This window comes from Mobula hypostoma, chromosome 14, assembly GCF_963921235.1.
Source record: "Mobula hypostoma chromosome 14, sMobHyp1.1, whole genome shotgun sequence".
NCBI lineage: Eukaryota > Metazoa > Chordata > Chondrichthyes > Myliobatiformes > Myliobatidae > Mobula > Mobula hypostoma.
Window position 1 is genome coordinate 17,225,960 of NC_086110.1, and position 19,156 is coordinate 17,245,115.

Below are 19,156 nucleotides of genomic sequence, written 5' to 3' on the forward strand. Positions count from 1 at the left end.
TTGGTCACTGGTGTAATTAGGCAGTGCAGGCTCATCGACTGGAAGGGGCTGTTACCATGCCCTGTCTCTAAATCTTAAAAAAAAAATCTAAATCTAACGACATAAGCAATGCTTGATCTCAAATGTTTCTTAGTACCTAAAGCATTGAATCTGTTTCTCCACAGATAAGACCATAAGACATAGGAGCAGAATTAGGCCGTTCAGCCCATCGAGTCTGCTCCGCCATTCCATCATGGCTGATCCTGTATCCTATTCAACCCCATACACCTGCCCTCTCGCCATATCCCTTGATGCCCTGACTGATCAGGAATCTACCAATTCCTGCTTTGAATATACCCATGGACTTGGCCTCTACCACATCCCGTGGCAGAACATTGCACAGATTCACCACTCTTTGGCTCAAAGAAAATCTTCCCCTTGTTCTAAAAGGTCACCCTTCAATTTTGAGGCTGTGCCCTCTAATTCTGGATACCCCGACCATAGGAAACATCTGCTCTACATCCATGCCATCTAGTCCTATCAATATTCGGTAGCTTAACCCCTTCATTCCTGGAATAATGCTGCCTGACCTTCTGTATTTCCAGTGTTCTCTGTTTTCATTTCAATTTTGCAACAACAGGGGATTTTTTGCAAATGGTCCTGTTGTGATTGTAACAAAGAAAGTCAAACTTTTGACTATATCATCAAAGGTGGCTTCCTAAATCTTTCCCAGATCTCATGACCAGCATTCGGCAAACCAGATCTATGCTCTTATCACTGTCCGATAAGATGGGGAGAGTTCTAGTTATGTCTCTTACCAACTATGGATAGTACCTAGCCTGATGAGGAATTAGGGAAGATTTAGCTTGCTCAGCCACAGGGGATTAAGCCGGGCAGATCAGAAGAGATCCAGCTTCCTTGCTGAAATCTGTGCTGCTCCCAAGTGGTGGTGGATATTCTGAAATTTGCCTCTGTAGGATCAAATGGGTGGAACGGTAGGAGAAATCAGACAGGGTTTCTGATGTGCGCTCAAACTCCTGCTGGAAATGCAGCTTAAATAATAATTGTTGGAGTTGTTTGTAACAATACATTTCCTTTGGCAAGGAGGTCAAACGATGTATGAAGAAAACTAAATTAATTGGGAAAAGAATTAAAGGTTATTAGAAGAAAAGTTTGAGGGTAGGAGACTGGGACTTGGAATAAGTAACCCACAGGCTAGAGCTGCTGAACTGAAAAGTGAATTTTGGATGGGTATCTCTTTAACAGTGGATAAATGGCCAGACATTTCTACGAACCATTATTTTAGCAATCCAGAGTTCTGTCACACCAAGGGGCTGCGTGGCCTTTCGTTGCATATGTACTATCATATACCCAGAGATGCTTGGCTTGTTTCCAGAGTAATAGACCATGTGTTCTGCACGTAACAATTATTATCTACTCCTTGATTTCTCAAAATGCAGGTGGTAGTTTGCACTGAAGCGTCGTGAGATCAGAATCAGGTCTATTATCACTGACAAGTGACGTGAAATAAATTGTTTTGCTGCAGCAGGGCGGCAAGTGTTATCAGACAAAAGATCTTCCCCTGAACTGCATGCTGGTGCACTAAATGTTTTGTGAATTGAGTAACTGAGTCACCCTTCAGTGTGGGAAATCAGCAACCCTCCCAGCAACTACTGACTCTGCTTTGGCAAGACAGCATGAAATCTATTTAAATCCCTTTGCAAACAGAGGGGGAAGATATCAGAGGTGGAGAGGGGAGGTATTACTACACTGAGAGTGGTGGGTGTATGGAACCCACTGCTAGGTGTGATGATAGAGAGAAATTTAATAGACTCTTAGATAGGACCATGGATGAAGGAAAATTGAGAGCTATGTGGGAGGGAAAGGTTAGATTGATATTAGAGTAGATTAAAAGGTCGACACAACGTGGGCTGCACCGTTCTGTGTTATATTATTGCTCTTGGAAGAAGGTTGCCCTCAAGGATCAGCCGAGTCTGTGATAGGGATTTTGCTTTTTCATTTGGTTTCATCCCTGACGTCAGTTGCTGAAAGGAGTGCTCTACATGGAGTTCGCACAGTCTCTCTGCTATCGTGTGAGTTTCCCCGGCCACCGGGGTTTTCTAAGGGTATGGTGCGTGGTACGTTGATTGGCTTCCGCAGCTAGGTGGAATCGGGATAGAGTTGATCAGCATATAAAGAAAGAATAGTTTAAGGGGAAACATGGGGCATTCTCCGTGTTGTAAGAAAAATGTGATGTTCACAGTTGTCCTGCTGACAATCTGGCTGAGCAGCCAATGAATAATTCTCACAGGCAACTAACTGGCAAGTAAAAAGATACACCTTAACTTTTTCGCAATGACTAAAGTAAAGGTTAAACTGTGTTCATGGTTGAAAGCCACAATGAATTCTCAAAATTCTTTAAAGATGTCAAAGCAATTATGAAGGATTCCACACATGTAAAATTAGTATTTTGACCAGAGAGGTTTCCAAGCAGTAATTATGCCTTAGCAAACTATTGAAAATTCAGTTACATCTTACACAGAAATCACAGTATTGCAGTCAGAATCAGGTTTATTATTACTGTCCTGTATGATGTCAGATTTGTTGTTTTATGAAACTTAATGTTTGAATCATTGATATTCTTGTCAATCAACTGATTTCTCACGACACCAAAGAAATCCCCAACAAGACATTCAGTGGAAAAACAAGAAGTTGCCCACAGCAGCTTCTGTCTTCTCAGATTCAGTTATGCAAATGCCAAGTCATTCAGCTGATGCTGGATTTTCACTTTGTAGTGGTGAGTACTGAATTCACACTGTAATCTTTATCACAAACCTTGGATGAATTCAAAAAGACCATATTGTACCACAGAACGAATACACAGAAACAATGGAATGGAAGCAGATCTTGTATTGTCAGTGTTATTTCTAATCCATATACTCATCTGTTTATTACAAACAGCAGAATTTCTGTTGACAAGATAAAGAGCGTGTGAAGTGTCACGGATGTAGGTAGGAAGGGACTGAACCAGGGGAATAAAACCGAATCAAGGTCTGCTGATATAAGTTCGGAGGGGCAGGAACAGACCCCTGGCCCTGGTCATCTCATTTTCGCTATGGATGTCCAGTCCCTTTACACCTCCATCCCCCACCAGGAAGGCATCAAAGCCCTCCGCTTCTTTTTGGGCACCACAGCCAACCAGTTCCCCTCCACCAGCTCACTTCTCCGTCTTTCTCTGTTTTTTCTCACTGTGAACCTTTGTCTTGTACTTGGTGCAGAGCGCAGTGGTTAGTGCAGCTCTTTACATGACCCAACAGGATCTACCACTCCCTGTAAGACATTTGTGCCTTCTCCCTGTGACCATGTGGGTTTCTAACAGCTGCTCTGGTTTCACCTCACATTCCAAAAAAAGGCGTCGACTTAGGGTCTGCTATGATCATTACAAAAGGCATGAAATACCACAAACTGTCATTATGATGTCCATGTTCTAACAACCTTAAAGAGCTTTAACCATGAGCTGCTACTCTGCCTTCTGCTCATTTGTGCTTATCTTCAATGAATTGAATAAAGTCAATCAAGCATTCACCTAGTCCTAAAGGAATACTTCAAAGTTCAAAATAAATAGTACAACCTTGAGATTATTCTTGTTGCAAACACCCACAAAGAACAAAGAAACACAATAGAATCCATGGAAAACCATGTAAAACTAAGATTGGCAAACATCGAGTGTGCAAAAAAAGAACAGATCATGCAAAAAATATAAGCAAGTAACCAAATACAGGGCGACACACTGGAGGAACTCAGTAACTAAGACAACATATATGGAAATGAATAATGGTAGATGGTTCAGATGAGACCCTTCTTTGGGACTGGAAAGGAAGAGGGAGATTCCAGAATTAAAAGGTGAAGGGAGGGGAAGGAGGCGAGCTAGAAGGTGGCAGGTGAAGCCAGGTAAAGGGCTGAAGATAAAGGAATCTGACAGGAGAGGAGAGTGGACCACAGGATAAAGGGAAGGAGGTGATAAGTGAGAAGAGGTAAGAGGCCAGAGTGGGGAATAGAGGGAGGGGAGGAGGGAGTTTTTTTTTGCAGGAGGGAGAAACCGATATTCATATCATCAGGTTGGAGGCTACCCAGACAGAATATAAAATGTTGCTCTTCCACCCTGAGGGTGGCCTCATCATGGCACAAGAGGAGGTCATGGACGACATGTCGGAACGAGAATGGGAATCAGAATTGAAATGCTTGGCCACTGGGAATTTCCACTTACAGCAGATGGAGCAGAGGTGCTCGACGAATCTGTCCTCTCCAATTTCCGATGGGTCTCACCAATGCAGAGCAGGCTGCATCGGGAGGACCAGACCCATTAGACGATGCCAGCAGATTTGCAGGTGAAGTGTTGCCTCACCTGGAAGGACTGTTTGGAGCCTTGAATGGAGGTGAGGGAGGAGGTGAATCGCTAAGTGTAGCATTTTGTCTGCTTGCAGGAATAAGTGACTGGAGGGAGATTCGTGGGGAGGGATGAATGGACAAGGGAATCATGGAGGGAGCTATCCCTGTGGAAAGCAGAGAGAGGTGGAGAGGTACAGATGTGTTGGTGGTAGGATCCCTTTGGAGACGGCGGAAGTTGCACAGAATGAAGTGCTGGGTGCAGAGGCTAATGGGGTGGTAAGAGGAACTCTATCACTGTGACGGTGGTGGGAAGATTGAATGAGGGTAGATGTTCTGGAAATGGAGGAGATGCAAGTGACGGCAGCATCAAAGGTGGACAAAGAAGGAGGACATCTCTGATGTCCTGGAACGGAAAGCCTCATCCTGGGAACAGATGTGCAGATGAAGGAACTGAGGAAAGGGAATAGCATTTTTACAGGAGACAGGGTAGGAAGAGGTATAGTCAAGATGGCCATGGGAATGTAGGTGTTTAAAAGGTGTCGTTCGACAGTTTGTCTCCAGAGATGGAGACAGAGAGTTCAAGAAAGGGGATGGAGATGTCAGAAATGGACCAAGTGAATTTAAGGGCAGGGAGGAAGTCGGAGGCAATTGAAGCACCTTCAATAACTCCAAAAGACTGAGGTTTGGTAAAATACTGAGAGGCTTTTATTCGCTGTACAATATGACCTCCACGGTGAGTGTCTTCCCCTGGACTGAGGGGGAGGGGCAAGGCAAGACACCTTTATACAAGACTCTGTGGGAGGAGCCACAGGGGCAGTCAGCAGAGGGGCGTTTCCAGACAGTTAAGCCAGTTACAACATATATACATGGTTTACCACAGCAATGTTGATGAAATTGACAAGGTCAGTATAGATGCATGATGTGGCACCAATACTGTAATCCAGGGGTCCCCAACCTTTTGTGCATTGCCAACCGGTTTAATATTGACAATATTCTTGCGGACCGGCCGACCAGGGGGTGGGGGAAGGGGTAGGGTTGCCAATGGACGAGATTAGCAGTCAAATACACAAACAACAGGAATTCTGCAGATGCTGGAATTTCAAGCAACACACATCAAAGTTGCTGGTGAACGCAGCAGGCCAGGCAGCATCTCCAGGAAGTGGTGCAGTCAACGTTACGGGCGAGACCCTTTGTCAGGACTAAATGAAGGAAGAGTTAGTAAGAGATTTGAAAGTGGGAGGGGGAAGGGGAGATCCAAAATGATAGAAGAAGACAGGAGGGGGAAGGATGGAGCCAAGCCAAGAGCTGGACAGGTGATTGGCAAAGGGGATATGAGAGGATCATGGGACAGGAGGTCCGGGAAGAAAGACAAAGTGGGGGGGGAACCCAGAGGATGGGCAAGGGGTATAGTCAGAGGGACAGAGGGAGAAAAAGGAGAGTGAGAGAAAGAATGTGTGTAGAAAAATAAATAACGGATGGGGTACGAGGGGGAGGTGGGGCATTAGCGGAAGTTAGAGAAGTCGATGTTCATGCCATCAGGTTGGAGGATACCCAGATGGAATATAAGGTGTTGTTCCTCCAACCTGAGTGTGGCTTCATCTTTACAGTAGAGGAGGCCATGGATAGACATGTCAGAATGGGAATGGGATGTGGAATTAAAATGTGTGGCCACTGGGAGATCCTGCTTTCTCTGGCGGACAGAGCGTAGGTGTTCAGCAAAACAATCTCCCAGTCTGCGTCGGGTCTCGCCAATGTATAGAAGGCCACATGGGAGCACCGGACGCAGTGTATCACCCCAGCCGACTCACAGGTGAAGTGTCGCCTCACCTGGAAGGACTGTTTGGGGCCCTGAATGGTGGTAAGGGAGGAAGTGTAAGGGCATGCGTAGCACTTGTTCCGCTTACAAGGATAAGTGCCAGGAGGGAGATCAGTGGGGAGGGATGGGGGGAACGAATGGACAAGGGAGTCACGTAGGGAGAGATCCCTGCAGAAAGCAGGCGGGGGTGGGGGGGGGGAGGGAAAGATGTGTTTAGTGGTGGGATCCCGTTGGAGGTGGCGGAAGTTACGGAGAATAATATGTTGGACCCGGAGGCTGGTGGGGTGGTAGGTGAGGACCAGGGGAACCCTATTCCTAGTGGGGTGGCGGGAGGATGGAGTGAGCGCAGATGTACGTGAAATGGGGAAGATGCGTTTGAGAGCAGAGTTGATAGTGGAGGAAGGGAAGCCCCTTTCTTTAAAAAAGGAGGACATTTCCCTCGTCCTGGAATGAAAAGCCTCATCCTGAGAGCAGATGCGGCGGAGACGGAGGAATTGCGAGAAGGGGATGGCATTTTTGCAAGAGACAGAGTGAGAAGAGGAATAGTCCAGATAGCTGTGAGAGTCAGTAGGCTTATAGTAGACATCAGTGGATAAGCTGTCTCCAGAGACAGAGACAGAAAGATCTAGAAAGGGGAGGGAGGTGTCGGAAATGGACCAGGTAAACTCGAGGGCAGGGTGAAAGTTGGAGGCAAAGTTAATAAAGTCAACGAGCTCAGCATGCGTGCAGGAAGCAGCGCCAATGCAGTCGTCGATGTAGCGAAGGTAAAGTGGGGGACAGATACCAGAATAGGCACGGAACATAGATTGTTCCACAAACCCAAGAAAAAGGCAGGCATAGCTTTGGACCCATACGGGTGACTTTACCCATAAAGACTACAATGACCATGAAGCCTTGCGCGGGCACCTGTGTGCGCATGCGTATACGTGCCGATCCCCACCCCCACAAATCGATTTTAGCGCTGAATCAGTGGGAGCCCTGGGCTTGTTTCCCTGCAACAAGACGGTCCTGTCGAGCGGTGATGGGAGACAGCGATACTCAAACGGGGTTCCTTATGTGCAGTCTATTCCGCAATTTAGTTTTCGTTGCATTCATTGCAGAGATAGCAACGTTTTCAGTGCTTTCGTGGCTATCTCAGGATATTTAGCCTTGACTTTAATCCGGAATACCAGCAGAGATGTTCTGTCAAATATACTTTTCAGCCCGCCATCATTTCTGTCTGTCTGTCTGTGTTTCACGGCGGTTGGCTTTCAGCCTAATGGTGCATTACCGCCACCTTCTGCTCCGAAATGTGCCCTAGACATACATTCTGAATCCCTTCACCCAATCTCGCTCGCGCGCGCGCACACACACACACACACACACACGCACACACTAACCCACACTTTACCCTCCCATCTTTGACCATCCCAGTACCCTATTCCTGTTATCCGTCATATCCTATAAAAAAAAAACCCTGTACCCCTTAAGAAAGCTAAAAATACACGGACCTGTGCTCTCTCACCCATGCCCAGCAACCCTTTTAATGTGAATTCCTGCACCCCCAACTCCCTTAGTTTAATTCTCATCATCTCTCTCTGTATCCCATACGTCCTGCAACACAGAACTACATGTTCTACTGACTCCTCCTCCTGACATTCCTCACACAATCCTGTCTGGTGTTTCCCTATCATTTTCAATGTTTTATTTAATGCAGTGTCCCAGCCCTAACCTAGTCCACACAGTTTCCTCTCTTTTGTATCCACTACCTACCCTAGTACCTGCAACACTTCTTTGTATTTGATATAAATGCCTCTCTTTCCCCTCCCTGTCCCATCTTTCTTGCCACATTCGGTTGACTTTTCCCCAGATTACACACTTAACTTCTGCTTTACTGATACTAATGTGCATTTCCACATTTTCTTTCTTTAATGCCCTCTTTGCCAACTCATCCACCCTCTCATTCCCCTTCACCCCTACATGTGCTGGAACCCATAGAAATTTTACCTGACCTCCCTGATTTGCAATTCTTGTAACTAACTGAAGGACTTCATAAAGTACATCTTGCCGACCGTTTGTGTGAAAAGACCTTAAACTTGGTAGAACTGAGGATGAATCTGAACATATCAATGCTTTGACTTGTCTGGCTTTCTGCACCCATTGCAACGCGACCAACACTGCCAGCATCTCCACTGTAAACACCCCTAACTTATTAGATGTTCTTCTGCTGATTCCAATTGCCACCCCAAACCCTGTCGCTCCTGTTTCAGGTTCCTTCGCACTATCCATATAAATGTGAGTATAATCACTATACTTTTCCATCACATGACAGTTAAATGCATTTACCAAATCAGTTTTATATCTTCCTTTCCTTTTTAACCTCTAACAAATGCCAGTCTATGTCAGACCATACAAGCTTCCATGGAGCTACAACCAGATAAACTACTGAAGGACTTATCCTCAGATCAAATACTCCACATTCTTTCGCGATATCATTCCCTACCCGACTAAAGGTATCCCTCTGAAACCTCCCATTTTCCCAGCACTCCTGCAACACTGCTTTAGCAGGGTGAGAATCATTGTGCCCCTACAAGTTAGCCCAGTAGTTTGCCATCAGTTGCATCCTTCTTAGTTCCAAAGGCATTATTCCCATTTCTACCTGTAGGGCTGACACTGATGACTTTTTAAAAGCCCCACTGCACACTCTCAAGGCCTGAGCCTGAATCACATCCAGTTTCCTTATAAGAGACTGAGCTGCTGATCCATATGCTATATTTCCATAGTCCAACACAGATCTCACTAAAGCCACATACATTCTCTTCAACGCTGAACAACTTGCTCCCCATCCCCTACCAGTCAAACATCTCATCACATTTATTACTTTTTTACATTTCTCCTCAACTTTCCTGATATGGTCTGCCCATGTTAATCGTGAATCAAATATAACTCCCAGAAATTTAAATGATGCAACCCTTTCTAATTCAATTCCATACATCCTTAACTTCTTCCCTACCTCAACTCTTTTCCTGGTAAAAAATACAGTTTGAGTTTTTTCTACTGAAAATCTACATCCCCAATCATAACCCCACTCCACCACTTCATCAATTGCTTCTTGTAGTTTCCTGATTATATGGTCCATGTTCCTGCCTCTTTTCCACAAGGCCCCATCATCCGCAAACAGTGACCTACCTATATCCACTGGTACCTTTGTGAAGACATCATTGATCATAATGATGAAAAGTAACGGGCTAATCACACTACCTTGAGGTGTGCCATTTTCCGCTATATACTGTTTTGATAATTCTGATCCAATCCGAACTTGAATTTTTCTACCAAACAAAAAATCTTTAATCCAATCAAAAACTCTCCCACCAACCCCCATCTTGTGCAGTTTAATTAATAATCCTTCCTTCCACATCATATCATAGGCTTTTTCAATGTCAAAGAACACTGCAACTACTGACTCTTTATTTGCCTGGGCCTTCCTTATTTCAGTCTTTAACCTTATCACTGAGTCCATGGAATTCCTTCCCTTTCTAAAACCACTCTGATAACTTGCCAGCATTCCCCTTTTCTCAAGCTCATACGATAACCTTTCTGTTATCATCCTTTCTATTATCTTACATATACTTGATGTTAATGCTATTGGTCTGTAACTAGTGGGTTTTGACGGATCCTTGCCAGGCTTCCTTATTGGAATTACTACTGCTTCTTTCCATGCACTTGGTAATCTTCCCTCCTCCCACACTCTGTTATAAAAATGCAGCAACTTCAAGAGCGCTCCTTCTCCTAGATTTTTTAGCATCACAGAGCATATCAGATCTTTCCCTGGGGAGGTTGGTCTCGATCTCTTTATTGCTCTCACCATTTCTGCTAATGTAAATGGATCATCAATTATATCATCTATTCCTTCCCTCCTGCTTAACACACTTGGGTGTTGGCTCATTATTCTTTCCCTTCTCCTTCTCCCTTCTTCAGACAAATTTTCTGAACTGTGTATCAGTACAAATGACTTGGCCATGACCTCAGCCTTATCCCTACTGGAGACTGCAGTTTCCTCCTCAGATATCATTACTGGATATTCCCATTCCCTTCTATCTCCTCCCATCCTCTTAATCATTCCCCATATCTCTCCCACAGGTGTTGTTCTTCCTATTTTGTTGTAAAAACTCCTCCAACTTGCCCTTTTAGCTTGACGTATAGTTCTTCTCACCACTGCCTGTGCTCTCTTATATTGAACCAAATGCTGCATATTATGGGTTCTTTTAACTAGCCTGAATGCTCTTTTTCTGTTTTTTACAGCCTGACAACATTCCTCTGTCCACCATGGTACCAGTTTTCTATTCATCCTATTTTTACTCCTGGGTATAGATCCTTCTGCTGCCATGATAATTGCTGAAGTCACCTGACTGTTTAATTCATCTATATTTCCAGAAATATCAATCTTTGTCAATGCTTCTTCACTCAACTTCTGGAACTTACCCCAATCAGCTTTTCCAAACAACTGGGGTCCCCGGTTTCTCTCTCCCTCCTTTTTTAAAAAGCGGGGTTACATTAGCCATCCTCCAATCCTCAGGAACTAGTCCTGATTCTAAAGAGTTTTGAAAAATTATCACTAATGCATCCACTATTTCTTGGGCTACTTCCTTAAGCACTCTGGGATGCAGACCATCTGGCCCTGGGGATTTATCTACCTTTAATCCCTTCAATTTACCTAACACCACTTCCCTACTAACATGTATTTCCCTCAGTTCCTCCATCTCACTAGACCCTCTGTCCCCTACTATTTCTGAAAGATTATTTATGTCCTCCTTAGTGAAGACAGAACCAAAGTAGTTATTCAATTGGTCTTCCATGTCCTTGCTCCCCATAATCAATTCACCTGTTTCTGTCTGTAAGGGACCTACATTTGTCTTAACCAATCTTTTTCTTTTCACAATCTGTAAAAGCTTTTACAGTCAGTCTTTATGTTCCCTGCTAGTTTTCTCTCATAATCTTTTTTCGCTTTCCTAATTAAGCCCTTTGTCCTCCTCTGCTGGACTCTGAATTTCTTCCAGTCCTCAGGTGAGCCACTTTTTCTGGATAATTTGTATGTTTCTTCTTTGGAATTGATACTATCCCTAATTTCCCTTGTCAGCCACGGGTGCACTACCTTCCCTGATTTATTCTTTTGCCAAACTGGGATGAACAATTGTTGTAGTTCATCCATGCGATCGTTAAATGCTTGCCATTGCATATCCACCGTCAATCCTTTAAGTGTCATTTGCCAGTCTATCTTAGCTAATTCACGTCTCATACCTTCAAAGTTACCCTTCTTTAAGTTCAGAACCTTTGTTTCTGAATTAACTATGTCACTCTCCATTTTAATGAAGAATTCCACCATATTATGGTCACTCTTACCCAAGGGGCCTCTCACGACAAGATTGCTAATTAACCCTTCCTCATTGCTCAATACCCAGTCTAGAATGGCCTGCTCTCTAGTTGGTTCCTCGACATGTTGGTTCAAAAAACCATCCCGCATACATTCCAAGAAATCCTCTTCCTTAGCACCCTTACCAATTTGGTTCACCCAATCTATATGTAGATTGAAGTCACCCACTATAACTGCTGTTCCTTTATTGCACGCATTTCTAATCTCCTGTTTAATGCCATCCCCAACCTCACTCCTACTGTTAGGTGGCCTGTACACAACTCCCACCAGCGTTTTCTGCCCCATAGTGTTATGCAGCTCTACCCATATCGATCCCACATCCTCCCGGCTAATGTCCTTCCTTTCTATTGCGTTAATCTCCTCTCTAACCAGCAATGCTACCCCACTTCCTTTTCTTTCATGTCTATCCCTCCTGAATATTGAGCTCCCATCCTTGGTCACCCTAGAGCCATGTCTCTGTGATCCAACTATATCATATTCATTAATAACAATCTGCACTTTTAATCCATCCGTTGTTACGAATGCTTCTTGCATTGACACACAAAGCCTTCAGCCTTGCTTTTACAACACTCTTAGCCCTTATACAATTATGTTGAAAAGTGGCCCTTTTTGATTTTTGCCCTGGATTTGCCAGCCTGCCACTTTTACTTTTCACCTTACTACTTTTTGCTTCTACCCTCATTTTAGTCATAGTCATAGTCATAGTCATATTTTATTGGTCCCGGGGGAAATTGGCTTTCATTACAGTTGCACCATAAATAATAAATAGTAATTGAAATAGTAATAGTAATATTACTGTTAGTAATTAATAAGTAGTAATAGTCATAGAAAAAATAAATAGTAATAGAATAGTAATAGAAAACAGTAATAAATAGTTAAATAGTAATATGTAAATTATGCCAGTAAATTATGAAATAAGTCCAGGACCAGCCTATCGGCTCAGGGTGTCTGACCCTCCAAGGGAGGAGTTGGAAAGTTTGATGGCCACGGGCAAGAATGACTTCCTATGATGCTCTGTGTTGCATCTCGGTGGAATGAGTCTCTGGCTGAATGTACTCCTGTGCCCACCCAGTACATTATGTAGTGGATGGGAGACATTGACCAAGATGGCATGCAACTTAGACAGCATCCTCTTTTCAGACACCACCATGAGAGAGTCCAGTTCCATCCCCACAACATCACTGGCCTTACGAATGAGTTTGTTGATTCTGTTGGTGTCTGCTACTCTCAGCCTGCTGCCCCAGCACACAACAGCAAACATAATAGCACTGGCCACCACAGACTCGTAGAACATCCTCAGCATCCTCTGTCTCTCTGCACTTGTTCCCATCCCCCTGTTGTGAGCTAACCTCCTCTCTCCTAGTCTCTTTAATTTGATTCCCACCCCCCAACCATTCTAGTTTAAAGTCACCTCAGTAGCCCTTGCAAATCTCCCCACCAGGATATTGGTTCCCCTAGGATTCAAGTGTAACCCATCCTTTTTGTACAGGTCACACCCACGCCAAAAGAGGTCCCAATGATCCAAAAACTTGAATCCCTGCCCCCTGCTCCAATCCCTCAGCCACACATTTATCCTCCACCTCATTTCATTCCTACTCTCACTGTCGTGTGGCACTGGCAGTAATCCCGAGATTACTACCTTTGCAGTCCTTTTTCTCAACTCCCTTCCCAACTCCTTATATTCTCCTTTCAGGACCTCTTCCCATTTCCTACCTATGTCATTGGTACCTATATGTACCACGACCTCTGGCTCCTCACCCTCCCACTTCAGGATATCTTGGACACGATCAGAAATATCCTGGACCCTGGCACCAAGGAGGCAAACTACCATCCGGTTCTCTGGACTGCGTCCACAGAATCGCCTATCTGACCCCCTTACTATCGGGTCCCCTATTACAACTGCCCTCCTCTTCCTTTCCCTACCCTTCTGAGCTACAGGGCCGGACTCTGTGCCAGAGGCACGGCCACTGTCGCTTCCCCCAGGTAAGCTGTCCCCCCCAACAGTACTCAAACAGGAGTACCTATTGTCAAGGGGCACAGCCACCGGGGTACTCTCTATTACCTGACTCTTCCTCTTTCCCCTCCTAACCGTGACCCACTGGTCTGCCTCCCGTGGCCCTGGTGTGACCACCTGCCTGTAACTCCTCTCTCGCAGCTCCTCACTCTCCCCGACCAGACGAAGGTCATCGAGCTGCAGCTCCAGTTCCCTAACGCGGTCCCTTAGGAGCTGCATCTCGGCGCACCTGGCGCAGATGTGGACGTCCGGGAGACTGGGAGTCAAAACTGGCTTCCTCCGCATTCCCGCTGCGATTCTCAGACTTCCTTCTCCGAATTAAACCCGAAACAGGATTTCTGTCCTTTTAAATCTTCCGCGCTTCGCTGCCCGACATCATACACCTGCGCAGTCCAGCCTCTCTGAATGCCGATGGAAAAAAACCTCTTCACTCAGCGGCTGGTGTGAGTGTGGAACGAGCTACCAGCAGAAGTAGTATATGTGGGCTCAATGGGTCCACTTAAGAGGAGTTTGGAAAAGTTGTGGATTGGAGGGGTATGGAGATCCTGGTGCCGGTCAATGGGACTCGGCAGAATAACAATTCGGCATGGACTACACGTCTGTGTTTCTCTGCTATAGTGTTCTCTGACTTCTATCTGCCATTTTCTTGCAAGATGCCATTTACATTTTAAAAATAAATTTTCTATGATTTAATTACATTTATATCTCATTGATTTAAACCCATAGATAAAGGAGGTTTCTCTTAATTTTCTTTTGCTGATGCTAGTCACTCTGACTTTGCAGTTCTATCAGTGTTATGCTCTGGATAAAGGTGTAACCTTGCACTCACAGGTTGTTGCAATGGAAGGGAGTATTGCTCTCATTACGCTGCCTGGCCTGCTGAGTTCCTCCAGCATTTTGTGTGTGTGTGCATCACTCACATGGTGTCTGCTCATTCACGTGCAGATCAACCCCAATTCCCAGTGACTGCAAAATGCACTTCTATTTTATACACTCTGTGCGTTCTCAGCCTGATGAAGTAAAAGTCATCGTCATGTCCTTGAAAGCTGTCCTGTCCCAGTTGGAAGCTTTGGAATATATTCACAACAAGCTCATACATTCAGAAAGACAATGATCCTTGCCTCATTTACTCTATCCTGCCTGTTTCCCAAAGTCTTTGACCCCTTAATAATACCTGTTCCGTCTGTCCTGAAGGTGTAAAACTAGTCGATCGCTACCACCATCTCAACTCTGAGACTATGCCCCCTTACTCTAGATCTCGTAAAGAGGGCAGGCACTCTCTCAGCCCTCTGACACCTCAGGACATTAGGGTAGAAGCAGCAACTGGCCGTTTGGCCTCTTTGTGTGGGCTCTGCTGTTTAATGAGATCACGAATGATTATTTTCTTCTGCACCAATTCCCTCATCAACCCCCTGTTCCCTGATTCACTTCGTACCCAAAGATCTGTTGAATTCTGTGCTGAATATGCTGAGTGTCTAATTCTCTTTTGTAGAGAATTCCAGAGATTCACTGGTCTCTGTGCAAAGATATTTCTCTTCGTTTCACAGAGAAAACATCTCAGCCTGCAATAATGATGTCCAAAGTGCTTAACAAAGTGCTCACAGACCCTTCAGCTAAGGAATCGACTTGGTCAAACTTCCCTCAACTGTCTGTGATGTAAGTCTATGCCTCCCTCAATAAGGGGAACAGAACTGAACACATTACTCTGGTCTGATCTCGTATTCAGTTGTAGCTAAACTTCCCTGCTTTTATACTCTAATCCTTGTTTAGAATAAAATGCAACATTGCATTTACCCACCTTGTTACTCGTTTTACTTGCAAGTTACTTTTCTCAATTAGAACCCTACAGCACATTGCAGGCCCTTCGGTCCACAATGTTGTGCTGACCATGTAACCTACTCTAGAAACTGCCTAGAATTTTCCTACCGCATAGCCCTCTATTTTTCTAACCTCCACGTACCTACGAGTCTCTTAAAAGACCCTATTGTATCCGCCTCCTCCGTTGCCTGCAGTGCATTCCATGCACCCACCACTCCCTGCGTGGAAAAACCTACCCCTGACATCCCCTCTAAACCCACCTCCAAGCACCTTAAAACTATGTCCCCTCATGTTAGCCATTTCAGCCCTGGGAAAAAGCTGTCCACATGATCAATGCTTCTCGTCATTTTCTCCCTTATTAGGAGAGAGAGAGCCTGAAGCAAATATACAGCACCTTTTGTGTGAAGAAGTTGCCCCCGATGTCCCTTTTGAACGTCTCACCTCTGATCTCAAACTTCTGTCCCTTTGCTGTGCAGGGAATAAAGATTGTGCTTCCACCCTGTCTGTGGGGGATGATCTTGTATGCCTCCATCAGGTCATACCTCAATTTCCTACACTCTACAGAATAAATTACTAGTCTATGAAACTTATCCTTGTAACTTGGACCCGAAGTCCAGTCAACATCTTATTAACATTTTTTCTCTCTCTGATTCCCCTCTTCCTTCCCTTTCTTCCATGCCCCACTGTCCTCTACTATTAGATTCTTCCTTCATTCCTTTATCTCTTCCACCAATTCCCCTCTCATTTTACTTCATTTCTCCTTACTCACTCATCCACCGTCCCCTTCACCTGGTCTCACCTGTCACTTGACAGCTTGTACTCCTTCCACTTCCCCACCTTTTTCTTTTTTTCTGCTACCCACCTTTCCACTCCTGAAGAAAGGTTTAGTCCAAAATGTTAACTGTGTATTCCCCTCCATGGATGCTGCCTGACTTGCTGAGTTTCTCGAGCATTTTGTGTGTGTTGCTGAAGAGTGACAAGAGCCTATTTCACCACTTTTTCTGTGATACTGCTTTCTTTGAACTCAACTTCATAACACCCAACCCAGCCTCCCATGGACCCCGCGACCTTTGCCAATCCTCAGCCCACATACAAGGTCCTGTGATCAAGGATCAAGATCCTGTGCTGAGTTTTCCTATAACTTTCTACACCATCTACACCCCCACCTATTTTTTATATCATCCACAGTGTTAGTAACCATGCTTTCTAATTTCACATCATAGCATTTGTATAAATTACAAGGTCCCAACACTGCCCCCTTGTGTCCCACACGAGGCACAGGCTCCCAGTCCAAGAAAGAGCTTCAACTATTACTTTCTGCTTTCTACCACCGAGCAAATTATCAATCCAGTCCACTTTCTTCTCCTGGATCTCATGCAATTTAATATTCCAGACTAATGCGCCACAGGAACCTTGTCTAAGGCCTTGCTAAACTCCATATAGGTAACATCTCTGCCCTAGCCTCATTGACCTCTTACCTTCCTCCTTGAAGAACTCCGTATTTGTCAGACACAGCTTCCCATGCACAAACGCTGACTATGCTGAAGAACAAAAGGATGACAGGAGTGAAGGTTGGACTGATTAGAGATAACGGTGGGAAGATGTGCCTGGAGGCTGTGGAAGTGAGCGAGGTCCTCAATGAATACTTCTCTTCGGTATTCACCAATGAGAGGGAACTTAATGATGGTGAGGACAATATGAGTGAGGTTGCTGTTCTGGAGCATGTTGATATTAAGGAAGAGGAGGAGCTGGAGTTGTTAAAATACATTAGATCGGATAAGTCCTCGGGGCCTGACGGAATATTCCCCAGGCTGCTCCACAAGGTGAGGGAAGAGATTGCTGAGCCTCTGGCTAGGACCTTTATGTCCTCGTTGTCCACGGGAATGGTACCGAAGGATTGGAGGGAGGCAAATGTTGTCCCCTTGTTCAAAAAAGGTAGTAGGGATAGTCCGGGTATTTATAGACCAGCGAGCCTTATGTCCATGGTGGGACAGCTGTTGGAAAAGATTCTTAGAGATAGGACCTATGGGCATTTAGAGAATCATGGTCTGATCAGGGACAGTCAGCATGACTTTGTGAAGGGCAGATCGTGTCTAACAAGCCTGATAGAGTTCTTTGAGGAGGTGACCAGGCATATAGTTGAGGGTAGTGCAGTGGATGTGATCCATATGGATTTTAGTAAGGCATTTGACAAGGTTCCACATGGCAGGCTTATTCAGAAAGTTAGAAGGCATGGGATCCAGGGAAGTTTGGCCAGGTGGATTCAGAATTGGCTTGCCTGCAGAAGGCAGAGGGTTGTGGTGGAGGGAGTACATTCAGACTGGGGGATTGTGACTAGTGGTGTCTCACAAGGGTCTGTTCTGGGACTTCTACTTTTTGTGATTTTTATTAATGACCTGGATGTGGGGGTAGAAGGGTGGGTTGGCAAGTTTGCAGACGACACAAAAGTTGGTGGTGTTGTAGATAGTGTAGAGGATTGTTGAAGATGGCAGAGAGACATTGATAGGATGCAGAAGTGGGCTGAGAAGTGGCAGTTGGAGTTCAATCCGGAGAAATGTGAGGTGGTACACTTTGGAAAGGCAAACTCCAAGGCAGAGTACAAAGTAAATGGCAGGATACTTGGTAGTATGGAGGAGCAGGGGGATCTCGGGGTACATGTCCACAGATCCCTGAAAGTTGCCTCACAGGTACATAGGGTAGTTAAGAAAGCTTATGGAGTGTTACTGTTAGCTTTCATAAGTCGAGGGATAGAGATTAAGAGTCGCGATGCAATGATGCAGCTCTATAAAACTCTGGTTAGGCCACACTTGGAGTACTGTGTCCAGTTCTGGTTGCCTCATTATAGGGAGGATGTGGAAGCACTGGAAAGGTACAGAGGAGATTTACCAGGATGCTGCCTGGTTTAGAGAGTATGGATTATGATCAGAGATTAAGGGAGCTAGGGCTTTACTCTTTGGAGAGAAGGAGGATGAGAGGAGACATGATAGAGGTGTACAAGATAATAAGAGGAATAGATAGAGTGGATAGCCAGTGCCTCTTCCCCAGGGCACCACTGCTCAATACAAGAGGACATGGCTTTAAGGTAAGGGGTGGGAAGTTCAAGGGGGATATCAGAGGAGGGTTTTTTACTCAGAGAGTGGTTGGTGCATGGAATGCACTGCCTGAGTCAGTGGTGGAGGCAGATACACTAGTGAAGTTTAAGAGACTACTAGACAGGTATATGGAGGAATTTAAGTTTGGGGGTTATATGGGAGGCAGGGTTTGATGGTTGGCACAACTTTGTGGGCCGAAGGGCCTGTAATGTGCTGTACTATTCTATGTTCTATGTTCTAACACCTAAATCAGGTCACCTCTCATCCTCTGTCACTCCAAGGAGAATTCTTTTCACAAGATCCTAACCCCTCCCATATGACATTCAACTCAAATATTATCTTTTCTCCCAACCAAGAGAAAATCTGCAGATGCTAGAAATCCAAGCAACACACACAAAATGCTGGAGGAACTCAGCAGGCCAGGCAGCATCTATGGAAAAAAAGTACAGCCAACGTTTCAAGCAGAGACCCTTTGGCACGACTGGAGAAAAAAGAGGAGGAATTTTCTTGTTATTTACTTTAATAATTTCACATTTCCACTCATTATACTTCATCTCCCACATGTTCACCCACTTACTGATCTATCTGTGTTGTTTTTTTCAGACTTTGTGCTCCTCATTACCGGTTTCCTCAAATAT